The sequence below is a fragment of the Scardinius erythrophthalmus genome, assembly GCF_964197995.2.
Source record: "Scardinius erythrophthalmus genome assembly, chromosome: 10".
Taxonomy (NCBI): domain Eukaryota; kingdom Metazoa; phylum Chordata; class Actinopteri; order Cypriniformes; family Leuciscidae; genus Scardinius; species Scardinius erythrophthalmus.
The window spans coordinates 27,245,478-27,267,769 of record NC_138230.1 but is presented as its reverse complement, the minus strand read 5'-3'; the positions used below and the strand labels follow the sequence as shown (position 1 = coordinate 27,267,769).

Here is a 22,292-nt window from a genome sequence, read left to right as displayed (position 1 = left end):
TAGCATATTGTCCCTCGTGCAAAAATGTCTTGCTGTGTAGCATACATGTGTTCTAAGAGGCAAGGCTCTTCTTCCGAGTTAGGCTTTTTCAGGTAAGTACACTGTCTCCATCTGTATACTGCAAGATTATGATTTTTTAAATGATCATTATATAGACCTAAGCAGAGGTGTAAAGAGTAACGTTACCTGAAAACCATACTTAAGTAAAAGTACAGTTAGAGTATCTGATTTCAATCATGTTTATTTTCTATAAAATGCTATAAGTAAACCATCATCCTTCAAAAAGGCCTTGTCAATATAGAGGATATATAAAATAGTGTAAATTAAAATTAACTAGTCAAAGTCTGCTTGCACTGGATGTGCTGGTTTCGGCCTCATCAGCAGCCAGCTGCAGTCATGACCATAGGTCATGAACTCATCTCCAAAATCAAATACCTGCAATTCAGAAACCAAGCACAAAAACTAATTGTACTCCAAGTGATATGCCACAACAACAGGTTTAGTGCCCAGTTGAATACTTTCTATCAATTTTAATATACCACCACAGCCACATTTTATTGTTTTGGTTGGTTGTGAGTGACAGATCAGCTTTTGCATTGTCACTGCAATTGATTCTCAACTGGGGTGGGGGGTAGTGAGATCATTTTTGGGTAGCATGGCATGCAGATATTTTATGAGAAAAAAAAATAATCCATCACTCCTCATCCTTTTGGTTTAATTTCCATTAAATTCATTGGATGAAATGAATGATATAACATTCATTAAATGTAAATGACATTAATTTCCATTTAATTCATTTTCTTGAACAATGTGATATGCTTTTTTCTTGTCAGGTTCCCCTTCAATGATAAAGACAGCTTGCAGCAGTGGATACACAATGTTAAAGGTGCCCTAGAATGTGAAATTGAATTTATCTTGGCATAGTTAAAAAACAAGAGTTCAGTACATGGACATGACATACAGGGAGTCTCAAACACCATAGTTTTCTCTTTCTTATTTAAATCTCGTTTTTGAAAAACACCCCTGAAAAACAGGCGAATCTCCACATAACACAGAATGTGACGCAACAGTCGGGATCATTAATATGTACGCCTCTAAAAATTTGCATATGCCAGCCCATGCTCAGTGCCAGGCGAAACTGCACAGCCGAATCATCAGAAGTTCTGCAGGTGAAGAAACAAGCGAGGATCATAGGGAAAATGGCAGATCTATCTATAATCTATCTATCTATCTATATATAATCGGATACCGCTACAGTTTAATTCAAAGTTGTTAGTTTGCTCTGCCCATTTCACCACGGACTGTTTTTCTAACCTGGAACAATATCAAGCAGCCAGGCTTCTCTCGGCGTCTCATACTGACGAAGGGGGCAATTTCAACTAACGTTATATTCCCGCAAGCGGTACGTAGTGATTTTATTAACGATAATTTACACTGTGTTATCTAGATCCAGCGCGATATTGTTTTTTCCTCGAGAGACATCGTGGCTTGCAAACGAGCGAACGAAGCATGGCAGTTGCTGAGTGTTTGGATGTACAAATGAACACAAAAATATTTTTTTAGCTCCTTCATCCGAGCCTCTGGAGAACCAGTGGGTTATGTGAATTTCTGATGTGTAATTGTTCAAGTTTAGACAGATAATCTTTCTCTCAAAGTCATTCAACACTGTTTATGCATCAGTAAATCGCGTTGCAGTGATAAGATCTTCATTCACGCGATCAACAGGCTGTCATCTGCTCAGTGCTCATCACTGCAACCTTTCATGTGATGGGAATAGATCTAAATACTTAAAAAAAAAACTTCTCATGATTCGTTAATCCCGATAGCTGTAATAGTAAAAACGTATAATAGCTGTAATAGTAAAAGTTTTCCAGATAGTTCCACATGTAATGCCAGATATTTCATATGCAAGCATGTCAGCCAATCACAGCAGTGGGCAACAACACTGAAGTCTCACAGCAGACACGCCCCCTCAAACAGAGTGTTCAAATCAGGTGATGAAATCAGGCTAGGAAATATGCCTTTTATTTCTAAATAATAACAAATTTTGATCTAAAAAACATACTAACATTATAAGGGCACCCCAGGAAACATTATAAAATAATCCATTCTACGGCACCTTTAAAGGAGAACTCCGGTCAATTTTAACATTGAGCTCATTTTTTTGTAAATTTGGAGTGCTGTCAGTACAGAGAACAACGACAAAAATCGGTGTTGCCTACACCGAGTTATTCTATTTTTAAAATTTGCACCCTGTTGACTTCAATGGGGCAAGTTTTAAACCAGCTTTTAGCCTCTTAACATCCTTGATGTGTCATTACAAGTGCACAGAAAATGTGAGTGATTCCTTCCGAGCGAACACGGGTGAATCTGGTGGAAGGCCATAGTAATCGATTGTCGAGTTCACGCGCGTGATCATAGGCACTAAACCTATGCGCGTGAACTCGACAATCGATTACTATGGCCTTCCACCGAAAACAGGATGTAAACAGAGGTATGAGCGCTGGCTGAATTAACTTCATTTTTATTAATATCTCTAACATCTACTGCAGTCAGATTCACCCGTGTTCACTCGGAAGGAATCACTCACATTTTCTGTGCACTTGTAATGACACTTAAAGGATGTTAAGAGGCTAAAAAGCAGGCTTACTACTTGCCCCATTGAAGTCAATAGGGTGCCCCATTGAAGTCAATAGGGTGCAAATTTTAAAAATAGAATAACTCGGTGTAGGCAACACCGATTTTTGTCGTTGTTCTCTGTATTGACAGCACTCCAAATGTACAAAAAAATGAGCTCAATGTTAAAATTGACCGGAGTTCTCCTTTAAGAGAAAGAACTGGACACCAAAGAAGTATTCTCGCCTCTGCTCCCTTCACTTCACACAGGATTGTTTCATCCCTGTCCCCTGGAAACACCCTTAAACACCCTTAAAGCAGATGCGGTGCCAACCATCTTCTACCCCCATTGCCAGGCAAAGGTCAAGGTGAGGCACACCAGAGTCAGTAAGAACACAACGGTAAGTAAGACTGACTCTGACACACAAGCTGTTAAATGCAGGAGCTTCAGTCATGACCATGATTACATCAGTTGCACTCGTGTGATACACCTTTATGTGGTAACACAATTAATATTTTATATGATATATATGTCATTATCATATTTGAAAGCATTCATTAGAATCGCAACTTTTATTGTATTGAACAATATGAATTAGCGGGGAACCAAAGAAACCGGAACCAAAGTGCGAGTATTGTTGCACCGCGCCGCCTAAAGTGACAGACGCTTTCCTTGGGTGTTTCTCAATATGCGTTCTTCAGCGATCTTGCGTCCTTGTGTTCTCGTTTTACGTCATCATAACCGTCGAAGTTCAGACCCAATTCTCAAGAACGCAAGTACAGAGGACGCATGAAAGAACCCGGATGTGTTCTTGATACCGAGGATGCATCGAATGCAGACTTGAGCTAGTACCAAGGAATGTCCGTAGACGGGCTCTGCTAGAACTCGCCTGGTGTCCCAGAAGTCATTGCGGCCGGTTCCGAGTTCGTTCTTCCAAGGAAGCTTGGCAAGACCGGTCTCCACGAGAACACAAGTCCGTTCTCTGCGTTCTTGGAATTGAGAAACAGCCCTTTTCTCTCATATTGAGATTTGGATCTGAAGATGGCGGTTCGCTCTTTCTCTCACTAATCAACTGATTCTGTTTTCCAGGTTCGTACTCAGTAAATAAAAAAAGACAACTGTTTCCTCCTAAAGTGTAAGAGATGTATTATAACTGTGATGAGTTTGTTATTGAATGTTTGATGTGTAAAGCCGAGTGAGAGAGCCGCGTTTATAATCGCGGGAGAAAGCTTGTGTAAACAATGGCGCTCGCGGCTGTTACACGCGAGTGTATTGAGACTCTGAATGTGGGAGACGGTGTATTAGTGTCCTCACTCTTTAGTAAGGCTTTATTTCGAGTTTTTGGGTATCCTGACATGTTATAAATATTCTGTAAATGTTAATAGAAGAGAGATATGTTGTTTGAAACTTAAAAGAGATTTAATACTGAAGTTACAGAAGCAGTTAGCTGTCTGATCTGTGTTTATCAATGAGTTGAACAGCTTTCCCTATGTGTATTATTCATGTTTTGACTCTGAAGTCATTTAAATATTCATTTACAGCCAGAGAGTGTTTAATTCACATAATTGTATTAGTGAGATGATGCATTTCTGAATTTTAATAGAAAACAAATAACCATAAATATATATAACTATATAGCTACAAGCATGATTTATCCTTGTGATATTATTGCACTTATTATTGCACTTTAAAGAGAGTGATGTTTATTTTTGCAAAGACAGTATTTTGTGAATGTGAGTTTTAAAGAGGAACACTGATATATGAAGAAAACTTTATTGACATGTTTAAATTGACATTAACAAACTGAAACATGGTTACATTAAGGGAATGTTACTGTTTAATACCCTGATTTGATACAATTGTAAATAAAGATATTGAGATTTGGATCTGAAGATGGCGGTTCGCTCTTTCTCTCACTAATCAACTGATTCTGTTTTCCAGGCTGACATCAAGAGGTGAAAGTAGTGAACCCCTGTAAAAAAAAAAAAAGAATCTTTTTGTTACTGCCGTTACTATATATTTGAAACCGGTAACAAACTGTGGGGGCTCGTCCGGGATCTCTCCTCATCACAACCATTGGGGGAGCAGATCCAGAGATACAAGAACCACGCGACCAAGGTGACAAGACGCTGCTGCAGGCCAGGAGCCAACCCGTGGGTGTCCGAGGAGGGAGGTCAAAGAGAGAAGGGATCTCCGTCTCGCTTGGGAACCGCACTGCTGATCCTGAGGCCAGCGCACGCTACTTGCCGTGGGGCCAGCGCACGCTACTGTCCGGAGGGCTACATGCTGATCCAGTGGTCATCGCACGCCAGCATCAGAGATCTCATTTGTGATCTGGAGGTCGACACGAGCGCACACACACACACGCCACTTATTAAGACACTACATTGTTGATTTACTGAACTCACAAACCACAAGGGGACATCAGAACTATACACCATGTCATCAGCTCGTAAAGAATTAGTGTGGGCCATCAAGAAACAACTATTCAGACTCTCAAGTAACGACATCTATCAGGTTGCAAAAGACATTGCAATTAACAACAGTAAAAATGAAGAAGAGATGAATGCGAATGATGAAGAAAGCTGCATGGAGTATGTAGTCTCTTACATGCAATCTGATACCTTGCTAGGACTGGAGGATGAGGGTATGGGTCAGTTGTTGGTTTTAAATGATTTGATAGGCAGAGTAATTAATGCTGATGCTCCTGTGAATTTTCCAGTGGGTACATTGAGTGATGGTAGCACACACGTTACACCTAGTCAAAGTCCATCCACTACAGTCCCAAACCCTACATCACAACTTCATTCTCACCCTAACAGTACCGCTATGCAAACACAACCTCACTCTAGCACTCATACCAATACAACAACACAGTCATTAGAAGAACTGAGAAAAGTCTATGAAGAGCTGGGTGAGAAACTGAGACAACAAGAATGTACAGTGACCACATCACCCACAACTTACTTCCACCAGGGTGAATCAGAGTTACACTACATGCCATCGATGAACTCAGAGAGACCAAGAATCACCACAGCAGTTTCTCTACCGCATGATTGGGCTCAAGCAGAAAATCCTTTTCCAGTCCCGACAGGCCAGTGCAGACATATCATATGATCCCAAGACCATCCAGGAAGTGTTCCTCCATACCATCTACCAGGGCTTTGGGACAAAACACGCTGACCTCCGACAGAGACTAAGACCTCTAATTTCAAACAGTCAAGTCACGGACGAGGAAATCCTTCGCCAGGTCATGAAAATACTAAGTGATGAGAATGAGCACCAGCGCTGACTGGGCCAACCCACCCGACAAAAGGTGACCCAAGCACACAGCGCCAAGGTTGAGACGGGAGACCTTAACAACAACAACAAGGCACGAGATACACCATCAGACAATGAAAATCGCCAGACAATACAACAGCTCACTTCTCTGGTAGAGACCCTGACACGCATGGTGGCTTCTTTGATGGAGCAGCAGACAGAAAATACTCGATTGCATTACCCTCCTTCTCAGCCAACCTCTAACAGACCTCTCCAACCACAGCTGGGACAATCTATAGTCCAGGTGAGAGGAAGAACATCTCGATGTCCGAAATGTACAGAACAGAATGTGCAGGAGTGTAACCATTGCTTTGTGTGTGGAGAGGCAGGACACAGAGCAGTGGGGTGCCTTCAACGAGTCAGGGTGCAGGGAAACGGAGCTCGGTCTTTGTCGAGGGACGCCCAGAGACCGGTGAGCAGCTTCAGTCCCAAACATTAACAAATAACAAACAAATAACAAGACACCCCAAGCAAAACAAACAGCAAAATTCACATGTATTGACCAGCCAGAGTAACATCGCCTGCAAAGCACCCCTAATTGGAAAAAAAAGTCTGCTGAAATGTTTGATTGGCGGGTACCCAGCTACAGTCTTGTTTGATTCAGGCTCACAAGTGAGCATAATTGACCAACAATGGACTGACACTCACATTCCTACTCATATCTTGAGACCTCTTTCTGACTTTTTAGAGGAAGAACTTGGCGTCTATGCAGTCACTGGCCATGCTGTCCCTTACACTGGATGGGTTGAGCTCACTGTTAATCTTGCCGGGAATGAAGACCCAAATATAACTATACAGGCCCCTTTCCTGGTCAGCCCGCTGCCATTGCCCCAGCCCCTTCTAGGAGCCAATGTACTCCAGGAGATCATCAGAAGGAAAGAGTCCTCAGGCGATGCAGTTGCAACAGTGGTCAGCCTTCTCCGCAGTGCCTTCGAAATAGAGGAGGAACAGGTGGAGGCCCTTGTAAGTTCCATCCAGGTGCCTCCTAAAACATACTGTGATCCAGTCACTATAAGAGTGGGCCAAGAACATTCCATCATTCCCCCTGGCAGAACAGTCCATGTATGGTGTAGAGTACCACCAAACTTTGATGTCTCGAACCCCATTGTTCTATATGAACCAACAGAAGGAAGTGCTATCTTAGAGCAGTTGAGTGTAGGAGAAGGCCTCTTGGAAATTAATAACACCCGACGACCTTATGTTAAGGTGCCCATCTCCAATCACTCAAAGCATGAGATCACCCTGCCGAGGAGAACCACTCTAGGAACCATCCAAAACATTATCAAGGTCATTGAGGCTGATGCACCAGAGTCACATCAGGCTGATCCCACGCCAAGAAAGATGACATCGGTCGAGGTCAAGGCTGTCGTTTCTCCCAGCACCTCTCCACCTGAGTCCTGGCTTCCTCCTGTTGATATCAGTCACCTCAGCCCTGAACATCAACAGGCAGTCAAGGAAGTGCTCTACGAGGAATGTGGAGCATTTGCTCGTGACAGTGACGACATAGGGAGCATCCCCTCCCTACAGATGGAGATCAGGACTAAGGATGACATCCCAGTTCAGAGGGCCTATGCATCCATCCCAAAACCGCTCTACAGGGAAGTGAAGGAGTACATCCAGGAGCTGTTGGTTAAAGGGTGGATCGTGAAGTCCCAGTCACCTTATTCAGCTCCTGTCATCTGTGTGAGAAAGAAGGATGGGTCCTTACGCCTGTGTGTCGACTATCGTCTCCTCAACAACAAAACCGTGCCGGACCGTCACCCTCTTCCCAGAATTCAGGACCTCACCGACTCCCTGGGGGGATATGCCTGGTTTTCGATCCTCGATCAGGGCAAAGCCTACCACCAAGGCTTTATTGCTGAAGGATCAAGGTACCTGACCGCATTCATAACTCCGTGGGGGCTCTATGAGTGGGTTCGAATACCCTTTGGGCTATCGAATGCCCCAGCGGCTTTTCAAAGGAGCATGGAAAGTATGCTTGACACACTGAGAGATGAATGCTGCATCCCTTACCTTGACGACGTGTTGTGCTTCTCCAGGTCATTTGATGAGCATGTGGAGGTGCTACGCAGAGTCCTCCAAGCCTTGCAACAACATGGGGTAAAGCTGAAGCCGGAGAAATGCGAGCTCTTCCTCAAGGAGGTCCGGTATGTTGGCCGGCTGGTGTCAGCGGAAGGAGTCAAAATGGACCCCAAAGACCTTGAAGCAGTGCGGGCCCTGAAAGACAAGACTCCACAGACAGTTGGGGACATCAGGCAGTTGCTTGGATTTCTGAGCTACTATCGGACATACGTGCAGGATTTCTCACGTAAAGCCAAGCCCCTGTATGACCTGCTCCAGTCAAAGCCCAGCACCCCGACCAAACCGTCAAGAGGAAAAACAAAAGGCAATCAGCAGTCCTCCCGTACTCCAGTAGAGTGGAATATGCAACACCAACAGATCCTTGAACACCTTGTGGACCGGCTGACCAAACCCCCAGTGCTGGCGTATCCAGATTTCAAGCGCCCCTTTACACTCCACACAGATGCCTCCCAAAAAGGTCTCGGTGCAGTTCTTTATCAGAACCAGGATGGGAAGATGAGGGTGATTGGGTACGGGTCACGCACGCTAACATCAGCGGAACAAAATTATCACCTACACAGCGGAAAGCTAGAATTTCTCGCATTGAAGTGGGCAATATGTGAGAAGTTCCGTGACTACTTATTCTACGCTCCACATTTCACCGTCTTCACGGACAATAATCCCCTCACATACATCCTGAATTCTGCCAAACTGAACGCAGTTGGTCACCGGTGGGTGGGGCAACTGGCCGATTTCAACTTTGATATCAAATACCGGCCAGGCAAAACCAACATCGATGCCGACACCTTATCACATTGCCCACTGGACATTGACACCTTCATGGCTGGATGTTCAGGAAGAGATATCGGAGGAGGCGGTATGTGCTGTATGGGAAGGAAGCCGGAGAGCACAACAGGGAGACGTGGCCTGGGTGGCAGCCCTCAACCTAACATTCCAAAGCCAATCTCAAGTTGAGCCTCTGCCGGAAGTCAGTCATGATGAGCTTGTGAGGGAACAAAGAAAAGACCCCGCTATTGGGAAAGTGATGGCGCTGAAGGAAAACGACACACCACCAACAGAGGATGACAAAGAGAGAATGGACACACACGCAAGGAGGCTGTTAAGAGAGTGGAGCAGATTACACATAGAGAATGACCTTCTCTACAGGAAGAGTGCAGGTCGACAACAACTGGTCCTGCCCGCCACCTACAAACGAACAGTACTCACCCAGCTGCATAACAACATGTGCCATGTTGGCGTTGAAAAAGTTCTGACCCTAGCGAGGGAGCGGTTCTACTGGCCTTTCATGAAAAGAGATATAGAGGAGTATGTGACCAGAAAGTGCTCTTGCATTAAGCAGAAGAAGCCAGCCACACATGAAAGAGCACCAATGGGAAGTATTACATCAAATTCGCCCCTTGAGTTGGTGTGTATCGATTTCCTTCACCTGGAAGCCTGCCGAGGTGGATACGAGTATATCCTGGTTGTGGTTGATCACTTTACCCGATTTGCACAAGCTTACCCCACCAGGAACAAGGCTGGCAAGACGGCTGCTGACAGACTTTTCAATGATTTCATTCCCAGATTTGGGTACCCGGCCAAAGTACACCATGACTAGGGTCGGGAGTTTGAGAATGAACTCTTCAGAACTCTCAGGCACTTAGCTGGTGTTGCCCACTCAAGAACTTCTCCGTATCACCCCCAGGGCAATCCTGCAGAAAGGTTCAATCGCACGTTGTTGCAGATGCTCCGCACCTTGGGAGAGAAAGAGAAAGAGAATTGGAAAGACCATCTACCCCATGTACTCCAGGCATACAATTGTACAAGGCACGAGGCCACAGGTTTCTCCCCACACTATTTGCTGTATGGCCGACATCCTCGTCTACCAGTGGACATCCTCTTTGGTCTCATAACAGATGAGGGAGCTGAAACGAATGGACCAAAAGGATATGCTGAGAAATGGGCAGGAAAAATGGTGGAGGCATACAGAATAGCAGACTCAAACAGTCGAAAGTCCAGCTCTAAAGGCAAGACATACTATGATAAACGAAGCAGAGGTGTTGTTCTTCAGCCTGGGGACAGAGTCCTGGTACGTAATCTGAGTGAACGAGGGGGGCCTGGAAAGCTTAGACCGTACTGGGAGCAGATTATCTACATTGTGAGAGAACAGGTTGGAGATAATCCTGTCTACAAAGTAAGCCCAGAGGCAGGAGGCCGACCAGTTCGCACTCTACACGGGAACCTCCTGTTGCAAGTCAACGATCTACCTGTAGAGCCACCTCAGAACCCGACGACCAACACAGCTGAGTCACAAAAGCGAAAGAAGAGAGCTTCAGACATCCCAAAACCCATGCACGAGACACAGGACCCAGAATTAAGTGACTCTGAGCAAGAGGAAGGCGTGCCTCGTTACTGGTTGCGAATGCCGATGGAAAAGCTAAGAGCTGGGAGTTACTTACCTGTGCCGCATGTGAATCCTGACTGCCAAAACAGATCCGACCAGAGTGAGACACACCTGGGAGAAATGAGTTATGCAGAACATGAACAGGACAGGGAGAGTGTTAGAGACGAGGGACAGGAGACATCCAGTGAGGATGAACAGGGTGTGGAGCAACAGCAAGAGCTGTATGCTGTCCATCAAGAGAACGTCCCCACACCACAGCCTGAACATCAGGTCCCACTGAGACAGTCTATGAGAGAGAGACGGCCGAAATGTGTGTTTACTTACCCATCCCTGGGTCAACCCGCTTATCACCCACAGCCCACTGTGAGCGCAGTTGAAATCCAGCAAGTACCGCGTACTTACCAGTGTCTCAGTAGACCATACCTCCACCACTTCCAACCCCTGTCCATGCCACCATATCCGTACCTACCTGTAGTGTACCCAGCTCACTGTGGATGAGAAGCCATGAAAGACAATTACATACATACATACATTCTATACTCCAATGATATCTAGCACACACCTTATTAGACAGATAGGATACATTAATTAAGAGTTGAAATATTTGAAATATTTTGTGTTGAAAAAAAAAAAATGTGTGAATGTTCAGAGTGAAATTGTTCAGAATATCTTGTGTCAGGAGCCACTTTTATTTGTTGGGGAGTGTGTGATACACCTTTATGTGGTAACACAATTAGTATTTTATATGATATATATGTCATTATAATATTTGAAAGCATTCATTAGAATCGCAACTTTTATTGTATTGAACAATATGAATTAGGGGGGAACCAAAGAAACCGGAACCAAAGTGCGAGTATTGTTGCACCGCGCCGCCTAAAGTGACAGACGCTTTCCTTTTCTCTCATATTGGGTGTTTCTCAATATGCGTTCTTCAGCGATCTTGCGTCCTTGTGTTCTCGTTTTACGTCATCATAACCGTCGAAGTTCAGACCCAATTCTCAAGAAGGCAAGTACAGAGGACGCATGAAAGAACCCGGATGTGTTCTTGATACCGAGGATGCATCGAATGCAGACTTGAGCTAGTACTCGCCTGGTGTCCCAGAAGTCATTGCGGCCGGTTCCGAGTTCGGTCTTCCAAGGAAGCTTGGCAAGACCGGTCTCCACGAGAACACAAGTCCGTTCTCTGCGTTCTTGGAATTGAGAAACAGCCATTGAGATTTGGATCTGAAGATGGCGGTTCGCTCTTTCTCTCACTAATCAACTGATTCTGTTGTCCAGGTTCGTACTCCGTAAATAAAAAAAGACAATAAGGACTGTTTCCTCCTAAAGTGTAAGAGATGTATTATAACTGTGATGAGTGTGTTATTGAATGTTTGATGTGTAAAGCCGAGTGAGAGAGCCGCGTTTATAATCGCGGGAGAAAGCTTGTGTAAACAATGGCGCTCGCAGCTGTTACACGCGAGTGTATTGAGACTCTGAATGTGGGAGACGGTGTATTAGTGTCCTCACTCTCTAGTAAGGCTTTATTTCGAGTTTTTGGGTATCCTGACATGTTATAAATATTCTGTAAATGTTAATAGAAGAGAGATATGTTGTTTGAAACTTAAAAGAGATTTAATACTGAAGTTACAGAAGCAGAAGTTGGCGGTTCGCTCTTTCTCTCACTAATCAACTGATTCTGTTTTCCAGGCTGACATCAAGAGGTGAAAGTAGTGAACCCCTGTAAAAAAAAAAAGAATCTTTTTGTTACTGCCGTTACTATATATTTGAAACCGGTAACACTTGCAGTGAACCACAGACAGTCGAGATGAGTGTAGCCAGCTGCTGCCATAGCCATTCCGCAGATTATGGTGCATAGACACAGCAAAAATCCCACAGTCCTCTAAAGAGGAAGATGGCATTTGTTCAAAGTAGCTTGCGTCCTTACAAGAAAAAATTGAAGCTTCAAACGCAGAGTCAGAAGACTGAAACGGAAAGTGAAGTCTCTTTCTTCAGTTGTCACTGATCTGAAAGAGAAGCTGCTTATTTCCACCAGCTGTGCTGATATGCTGGAGGCATCCTTTAGCGGTGTTGCTAAAGAAATTCTTACAAGGGCCAAGCGCAAGACTAAATCTCAAAGAATCTCTGATAATTTGAGATCTTTTGCCATGACTCTCCATTTCTACTCTCCAAAAGCTTATCAGTTTGTTCGTGAAAGCTTTGATTGTGTTCTGCCTCATCCTCAAACAACCAGGTCTTGGTACAGCAGCATTCCTGCAGACCCAGGCTTTACAGAGGCATCATTCGCTGCCCTACAATCCCATGTGGAGGACGGAAGGAAAGATGGTAAGGAGACTGTTTGTGCCCTTATGATGGATGAGATGGCCATCAGAAAGCATGTTGAATATGCTGAAGGGAAATTCCATTGGTATGTTGATGTAGGATGTGGCAAAGTTGATGACTCTTTACCAGTAGCCAAGGATGCATTGGTCCTTATGGTTGTAGCTGTTAATGGATCTTGGAAAATCCCTGTGGCTTACTTTCTCCTTGATGGGTTAAGCGGACAAGAGAGAGCAAATATTGTCATACAGTGTCTTTACAAGCTGCATGACATTGGAGTGCGCGTTGTTTCCCTGACATGATGGACCGTCTTGTCACTTCACCATGATGCAGGCTCTTGGAGCCAATATCACAGTTGGAAACATGAGGCCATTTTTTCCTCACCCTGCAAATCCAATGCAGGCTGTACATGTGGTTTTTGACGTGTGCCACATGATGAAACTCTTGAGGAACGCTTTTGCTGATGGACGTGTTTTCCAGACAGGCAGTGGCAAAAAGATTAGGTGGCAATACCTAGAAGACCTCAACAAACTTCAGGAGACAGAGGGCTTGAGGCTGGGTAATAAGCTGAAGATGGCACATATTCAGTGGAGAAATCAGAAGATGAAGGTAAATCTTGCCGCTCAAGTTTTCAGCAGCAGATGCCCTTGAATTCTGCAACAAGGAGCTCCACTTGCCTCAGTTTCATGGTTCTGAGGAAACCGTTGAATTTCTGAGAACAATCGATTTAGCTTTTGATGTTCTCAACAGCAGGAACCATCTGGCAAAGGGTTCCAAAGCTCCTTTGAGAAGTTGTAATAAACTTCACAGGCTGAGTCTGTTGGAGACTCAATCATTTCTGGGTAATTTTTTTCAGAGTTACACAACCACATGTTTGAGACCAGTGTTGAGGACAATCATTTTCACACCTTGGTTAAGATGGCAGCCTCCATGTACTGCAAGATACGCCTTCATCATTTGGCGAGGCGAGAAACTGAGAAAGTAACAGGGGCTCTTGTGAGAAGGAGGATGAACAGATTAATACTTTTCCATCACCAATAGTATGGTGTTTTTAGTGCACATCTTCCTGTTTGAATAATGTTTACAGCACTTTCTGTGTATCGCTCACACTTGCTTTGCTTAGAGCCCGCATCAACGGGGCATAAGCACTTGCTGTGAGAAACCTGCCTTTAAATACGTTCATAATTCGCTCACACTTGCTTTGCTTAGAGCCCGCATCAACGGGGCATAAGCATTTGCTGTGAGAAACCTGTCTTTAAATGCGTTCATAATTCGCTCACACTTGCTTTGCTTAGAGCCCGCATCAACGGGGCATAAGCACTTGCTGTGAGAAACCTGTCTTTAAATACGTTCATAATTCGCTCACACTTGCTTTGCTTAGAGCCCGCATCAACGGGGCATAAGCACTGGCTGTGAGAAACCTGCCTTTAAATACGTTCATAATTCGCTCACACTTGCTTTGCTTAGAGCCCGCATCAACGGGGCATAAGCACTTGCTGTGAGAAACCTGCCTTTAAATACGTTCATAATTCGCTCGCACTTGCTTTGCTTAGAGCCCGCATCAACGGGGCATAAGCACTTGCTGTGAGAAACCTGCCTTTAAATACGTTCATAATTCGCTCGCACTTGCTTTGCTTAGAGCCCGAATCAACGGGGCATAAGCATTTGCTGTGAGAAACCTGACTTTAAATACGTTCATAATTCGCTCACACTTGCTTTGCTTAGAGCCCGCATCAACGGGGCATAAGCACTTGCTGTGAGAAACCTGCCTTTACACGCACATGATACAAACCTGTCAACAACATATTTTTGTTCGCTGTTACACATATGCTATCAACAAGTTACATGAGGTTTTAAGGTTGAACTGTTATTTTTTCTTATTATACAGTACGTTCTGTTCAAATGTTACACTCAAATGTTCAATTGTTTTAATTTTGTGTTATCTGTTTGTGGCGTCTGTTTGTTACGTTTGTCTTGTCCTGTGTACCCATTCTGAGCCTGCACCTCGACGTGGTGAGTGGGCTTCTAACTAAGCCAGGCTAGATGTTGAGAGTTAAAGTCAAGATGCTGTTCATCCTTTCTCTTTTTCAGACATGCTGGTGATTGCTGTTTTTCAAGTTTTTCCAGTAACGAACACTGCTAAGTATGAAATAACTTTAACTCAGATTGAGGACAGTGAAGAGCAGCACACATACAAAGCACACATACTTAGTTTAGTTATAATTAGTCACTTGGCTGTTAAGCCAAGTTAAGTTAGATAACTCAGACAACATCTGTAGTTTATATGGTATTGTTTGTATTTGTCTATATTGTTCATACTGCAGTGCATACCCATGTGTTCTGCTCTTATGCTACCGTTAATATACTTTACATATCGATTCCATCGTCCGGCACGTCCACGCTACCTCATGTAAAGGTAAGGTGCGCAGTCACTGCTTTCCTGGTGCTCGTGTTCTAGATATTGCTTGCCAGGTTCCCGAGATCCTGAACGGTGACGAGCGCGTCGGAGCTGTCGTGCTGCACGCTGGAGTGAACGACATCAGGCTGCGGCAGACGGAGGTTCTGAAGTAGGATCTATGAAAAATCGAATTGTGATTAAACCAGAAAATCTAAATATTATTGCTTCAGAAACACAGTAAACGCTGTCCCAGTTTAAAACTAGATTAAAGACGCATCTCTTTAGCCAATCATTCACATAATGCATCTCATACCTTTTATACTACAGTTAAATAAGACCAAATGCATTAATATTATGAAAAGTAGCTATGCTAATTATTTCCCATCTGCTTTTCCGTTATAGACTACGTCAGCTCCAGTTTGTATCCAGCCTCTCATGGAGACCTCAGATGCCCCAACACCTGTGAAGAGACGACTCGACGCTGGTGATATGTTATGCCCTAAATTAAAACATGATTAACTAACTGTATTTTTATATGTACATTTCTGAAATGCATTTTCTGTAAAGCTGCTTTGAAACAATATGTATTGTGAAAAGCGCCATACAAATACATTTGAAATGAATATCCTTACTGTAAACCATACCACTAGGTTAACTGTATACTACTTTCCTGTCATTTACTGTTTATAATACACTATGTCTATACCACACTTTTTTTTGCACTTCTGGTTAGACACTAACTGCATTGAATTGTCTCTGTACTTGTACTCTACACATTGACAATAAAGATAAATCTAATGTAATCTAAAGGTGTCTTGACATCTCCCTTATCAATATTCACTGTGTAGGCTAATGACTAATATGTATCATTACAAAGTTCTAAACCATAAGTAATAAAACCACATGACATTTCTGTCAAAGTATGTCTACTTGAAGTGTCTACTGTGTGTTTTGATAAAAAATATTCAATCATTTCGTTAATAAATATTTATTTATTGAAACTCAAATTTAAAAAAAAAAAGTAATATTTTTTTATTTTTTTATTTATCCCCTCTCTAGCTACATTCGTCGTGGGGAAGAAAAGTGAGAGGCCATGGGGTGGATGGCTAGGGTGATACATGAATGGCACAGAGGGGAGAAAGGGTGGGGGGAGAAAGAAAGGTGGGGGAGAAAGAAGGGTGGGGGGAGAAAGAGCAGTGACTATTGAACAGTGTTATGTCTACCAATGTGATCATGTATTAAACTAAAGACAAAAGGCACATACACAACCCCAAAACAATTTAACAGTCTTCAACTGTTTCAAGTTAAAAACATGCTGAGAGGTTTAATCCAGCATCACCCCTACTTGATTAAGACTCTCAAGCCTTCAGCTAAATTATTAAAAAAAATATCATTACCCCTAGGTGATAAATGAACTTCGTCCCTTATTAACAGTTGAGGCTTGTTAAATACAATTTAAGGGTGATGCACAATACCCCCCTGCATTCCCAAGACAAAGGTAGCCATGACACTGTTCACCCATTTACGGGACTTGTCAATTTTCCCTGGAAGGCCCGATCTCCACCGACGTCTCTGGGTGATGTCAGACAGCACAATGGTCATCTGAGGGAAACGCCGATAGAGATGTTGCAGATCCTGCTTCATCACTGCGACGAGATCGATGCTCTTCCTGCATCCCAAGTCGTTCCCGCCGCAGTGAATCAGCAGGACATCCGGGGCTGCTCTTCCTCTGAGTGACCGGTAGAAGAAAGGAAGGAGTCCGTGCCATCGAAGTCCACCCCAGCCAAACCAGTGAACCTTGGCCGCTAGGCCAAGATTGGCCCCGATGGTCTCTCTGGCCCTTTCTTCCCCACGACGAATGTAGCTACTCCCGATGATCCAAATCACTGGACCTGTTAATAGCATAGAGCAATCACAATCAAAACACTGTTTTGTTAGTATCAGTAAACAGATTTTAACACACACAAGTAACTTGTCTCTGGCCATTGTTTTATTTCTATCCGAACAAAACAGAAAAAAAAGTCTATGCAAATATACAATAAAACACAAATTAATTGCTCTTATCTGTTCACTGAAATAATAATATGACAATAGGTATTACACCACTATTGTTAATATAGTGGTGTTATTGTTAACACCACCTTATACACCACAAGGTTAATTTATTATTTTATTATCTCTTACGGTGTTGCTTTTCATATTTTATACTATATTTCTAAATTATACTATATTAATACGGCTTACCTTTGTTGGTGGCATAGTTAGCCATGGTGTAAGATTGTCTTCTTTCTTCTTTTTCTGTTAGCAGTAGAAAAGTTTGTATTTGAATCTATGAGGAAAGAAAAATGAAAAGGGCAACCATTAGTTATAGATAAATTCGTTAAATAAGTTATAGTGAAATTCGTTATTGTCCATTTATTATCTATATGTTATTTAACAGGCCAAAGCAGACGCTTTTGTCCAAGCGATTTACTGAATAACTTTTTTTATATGACTCTTTATATCTTCTCTTGCGATGTAGATGTGTAGTAGCCTGGGTTTCCCCATACTGCCTTGCTCGCAGCGTGATTTTATTCACGCTGCTAGGCAGTCTGGACACCATGGACCAAATTTTCCCCTGAAAAAGGGAACCAATCACAGAACGGGGAGGGAGCAGCAAGACGATGACGACACCGAAGCAGTTTGTTTATATCTATGGATCCAACATGGCATCAGACGCAACGTTATCTTCTACCCTCATGTTTATCTTGCACAAACGGTAATATTCGCTAAACGCCATCGTGTACAAATAAATCTTTGACCCATCGTCTTTTTCCTCGTCGAATTTCTGTCACTCTACATACATCATCTGGTATAATTGAAGCGATTGGTTATGAGCTACATACAGGCGCATTTGAAAGACATTCATAGCATCCAATAAACGGCTCTGGGCATTCGTAAACCACGCCTCAAATACGAGAAAATGAACACATGGTTCCCAGACCAAGTCTCAAATGAGACTTGGTCTGACGTTAGCCAGGCTAGATGTGTAGATAACAGTTAACGCCATTTTGTGGTTATATTCGGCGCCCATTAACGTTATACAACTTAATCAATGTGCATCAAGTTACAATCATGTTAATAATAAATTATGTGGCCAGCAAGCATATTTACCAATGCCCAATTTCCCAGTCCTTAAATTATATTTAAAATATTCGATCCCTGGGCGGTTAAATAACTATTGGGTATGAATTCATATCACAAGTTCTTGAACATCATTTTACATAACTTCTTAATAGTATGCATTAACTTAATATGGCTTACTGGCGTTACATTTTAAAATAAATACTATAAAATAAAATAAATAAAATAAAATAAATACTATACAAAATAATGAATCAGAATACTTACTCCTGCTCACTCGCGCCAAAGAACTCTTCTCAAGCTTGCCGTCTCTGCAAGATTCGTTGGCAGTTTGCACGCACAGCTACTAGAAAATTTACATCTGTCAGACAGGTTGCTCACGTCATCAAGCTTAGTTTGAGTCGGTTTGAGTCTGCGCGTCAGGAACGGAAGTGCTAGAAAATCGCTAAAAATGGGCTTCACTTGTCTCAATTGAGTTCCAATGAGATGGCTCTGTCCATTTCTTTTACTGTCTATGCTCATTGTAGTCACTGCTAAAATTTCAGTTAACATGACCTTTGACTGGTGATCTTCTTCTCCAATTCTGTGGGAACATTTTTGAGATCTAATTTTAACTTTTTAAACTTCTAATTTTAACTCGCTGCAAAGAACAATATATTTTACCTTACAAACGTAAAACTAAATAAATAAATTCACAAATCAATTATCCTAAAAAAAATTAGATAATTTAACTTATCTATTTAGATGAAATTAATCGCTCAAATTTTGATGATAACCCTGATTAAAGACACCAGTTAATTAACTGTTCTAACCATAAAACCATGTCCACTTCTCACTGTTGCAGTCATGTAAATGTTACCACGACTAAGACCAAATCAGAGAGGGTCAGTGGAAGTTTTTTCCCGCAGCATATCATGATGAGCAATGCTGAGGCTGTCTAAGGACAGCCTATCTATAGCCTGCTGACTAACCAAAGCAACAATTTTACACATATTTAGGCAACAATTGTATACATAAATTGCACATTTGTGCTGCACAGCTGTGTTTGCACCATTAACATTTAAACAAGCACCATTGCTAGTAGAGGTGTTCTGATACTCTATATTATTACTCTTAACAAAATGAACTGTATTTATTTATTTTAATTTTAACTTTATCTGTCATATTTATCCTGTGCAATGTAGGTTTATATTAGCTACAGGGATGGGCAACTTCAGTACTCCAGGACCGAAGCTGCCCATCTCTGATACAGGCCCATATAATTCCCTACATATAATATTGTGTGCGTGTAAATAAATAAATTATATATATATATATATATATATATATATATATATATACAGAGGTGAACAAAGTACAACTTTATTACTTGATTTAAAGTACAGATACTACTGATCAAATATTACTCCATTACAAGTGAAAGTTGTAAAGACCATAGACAGTAAAATAAATGGACACAGGGCCCCTATTGGATTCAACGGAGAAAAATGAAGTCAATTAGAAGCACTCACTTCCTGATGGCCGAGCGTACTGCGCAGACTCAAACTGAGCTTGATGACGTAGATGTGACGTGAGCAACCCGTCTGTCTTCTAGTAGCTGTGAACTTCAGAGAAATCTGAATCATTCCCTTCCAAAACTTGAAGAGACGGAGAGTGTGAGTAGGAGGTGTCCATGAGCTAGGAGCAGGAGAAACTTTTGCTAAGTATTCTGATTAATTATTTTGTCATTTTGCCTCCACGTCCCCCCGATTGCCCGCGAGCTTCTCCTCCTGTCCATACGGTAATTTCTCAACTGTGCGACAGAGAGTCACATGGTTATGACGCAATCGTTAGCCTATTTTTACAAAAACTGCTTCTATGGGGCCATAACGTAAGATACAAGGTAATGGAGCCTTTTATACATTTTCGTGTTTCTTTAGAAATAAATAATGGACAAATGGATTCTTTAAACACCTCAGATGTAAAGTTATTCACTGTCAAAGTGACAGCAAAATGAATGGGAGTCAATGGAATGCTAACAGCAGGTGATGGTCTGCAAATCAATGGCGGCGCCCGGGGAAGCTTTAATTTTTTCCGAAACATTGACCCCCTGGTAAAGACAGATTTCTACTTAAAGCTGCAGTCCGCAGTTCTTACTCTTTGTCGCCATCTCTGTTCGAAATCTGCAATTGCAGTTATTCACGGAATTATCAACTTTATGTGTGTTGTGCCTCAGCATGGCACAGCGCGGATTAATCCAATGTTTTGAGTAGAATGTGCGGCTGTCAGTCACCGCGCCGGTGTGGATACTGTCATTCGCAATCACAGATACTACTTTTTGGAAGTATGACCAATATAAGAATTTTCACTGGAAAATGTCGTCTGAACAAGTAAGTAACATCTACTTTTGTTCTGACCAACAGTATTGCGTGACTACATTTAATGCCCTTCAGATATTTGTCCTTGTTTTCGCATGGGCTGGTTGCAGTCTTTTTTTTTTCTCAGAAGTCCGAAGTTTTTCGCGTTTTACAATGGGTGAATCTCCAGTTGTCACTGGTGATTGACGTTTGAACCTTTCTGGATCCGCCATCAAATTGATAAGTTTAATTATATCAAGTGCTGCGAGAAAAGGCTATAAATATTCACTTCCAACATCCCCACACTCATAGCCTACTACACTGTAAAAAGTTTAACTATTATTTACTCAATTTTATTGGTGAAACATTTTTACACTCAAAAAAATTGAGTAAATTTTAAAGCTGTGAAATCAATGAAATATACTGTATGAATTGAGTAAATGCAAGTAAAAAAATTAAGTAAATCTGAGTAACTGCATCTGGTACATTAACAAATAAAATTGAGTAGAAATAATTTAACATTTAAACATTAAAAAAACAATATTTATGAGTAATATTAACTGTTTTTATTAATGAGTAATATTAACTTTTTTATTTTCTCTAAACCTTTGTAAAAATAGTACTCCAGACAACCACCATTATACATTACATTGGCCTTTATTTTCAATGAGTACAGCAATACAGCACATTTTAGACTGTTTTTTCATGTATACAATATTGCCTGCATTTAAACTTATTTAACAAGTAAAAATGAAATATTTAAACATTCAGGTAGCCAAATTCAAGTGTAATCAACCACTCTGTTATCCAATATCCACCGAATCTGCGCTGGTCCTCGTGCCGGAGACAGACTCGCGCTCTGCGGGTGAACTTTGAACTTCATACCGCCGTCTTGCATTTCACTCACAGTCACTGTCTGAGGCACAGCCGAAATATACTGCGAGCGACTGACATAACCTGCCAATAAACAAAAAGTGATAGTTCTGAGGACATTTTATCATCCAAATGATAATAATTATATTCATTATCATTATGAAAGTCAGTCATGTGTTTATGCAAAGCGTTTCAATCACGCAAAAAGACAAACGCGGCTCTCGTCTCGTTTAGGTGTCGAATTACGCCTCTGTAGGCTATGTTGTTTTGCATTAAATATGATTTAAAGCACAGTAATGATTTTATAGATAAAATAAAACATACACCAACCTGAATTTCACAGTGAAAATGCACCAAATCTGCGACGCTGAGAAGAGAGCTGTTGTTCTTGACTGGAGAGTTCAAACAGCCACGCTCACTCCAACCGTCGAGTTTTCGTCACGTCAGAGGGTGGGGGAGGGGGGGCATTGTTTTAATTGAGTAAACTTACTCAATTTTAAGAGCGTGTTAAATATATTAATAATATTGATTTGAATTAAGTAATTTTTTTGTTTCTTGAAACAGATCAGTTTAATTAAACATTCTCAAATATTTTGATAGAAATTTCACATATATATTAAGTATATTATAAAGAAATAATTGGTTAGTCAAATACTAAATTATTTTATTGAAAAAAACTTAAATATATCTGTAAATTTTAGATAAAATTAACTGTTGGATTTTTACTCAATTATTTTGGTATGTTTAACTCAAACAATCAAGTAAACGATATACAGAGATTTTATTAAGTTAATAAAGTTAAAAATTTCTGTAATATTTACTAAGCCACAGAATAAT

At 41.7% G+C, this 22,292-nt stretch overlaps 1 long non-coding RNA gene across 1 annotated transcript; it reads right to left on the bottom strand.

The window, feature by feature from the left end:
- Positions 1-21,220: 21,220 nt before the first annotated feature.
- Positions 21,221-21,904, bottom strand: LOC308697275. Its single transcript, XR_014030924.1, has 2 exons — positions 21,786-21,904; positions 21,221-21,539 (listed from the first exon to the last, which is right to left on the bottom strand). It is a non-coding gene; the product is annotated as an uncharacterized lncRNA (long non-coding RNA).
- Between the last annotated feature and the right edge of the window lie 388 nt (positions 21,905-22,292).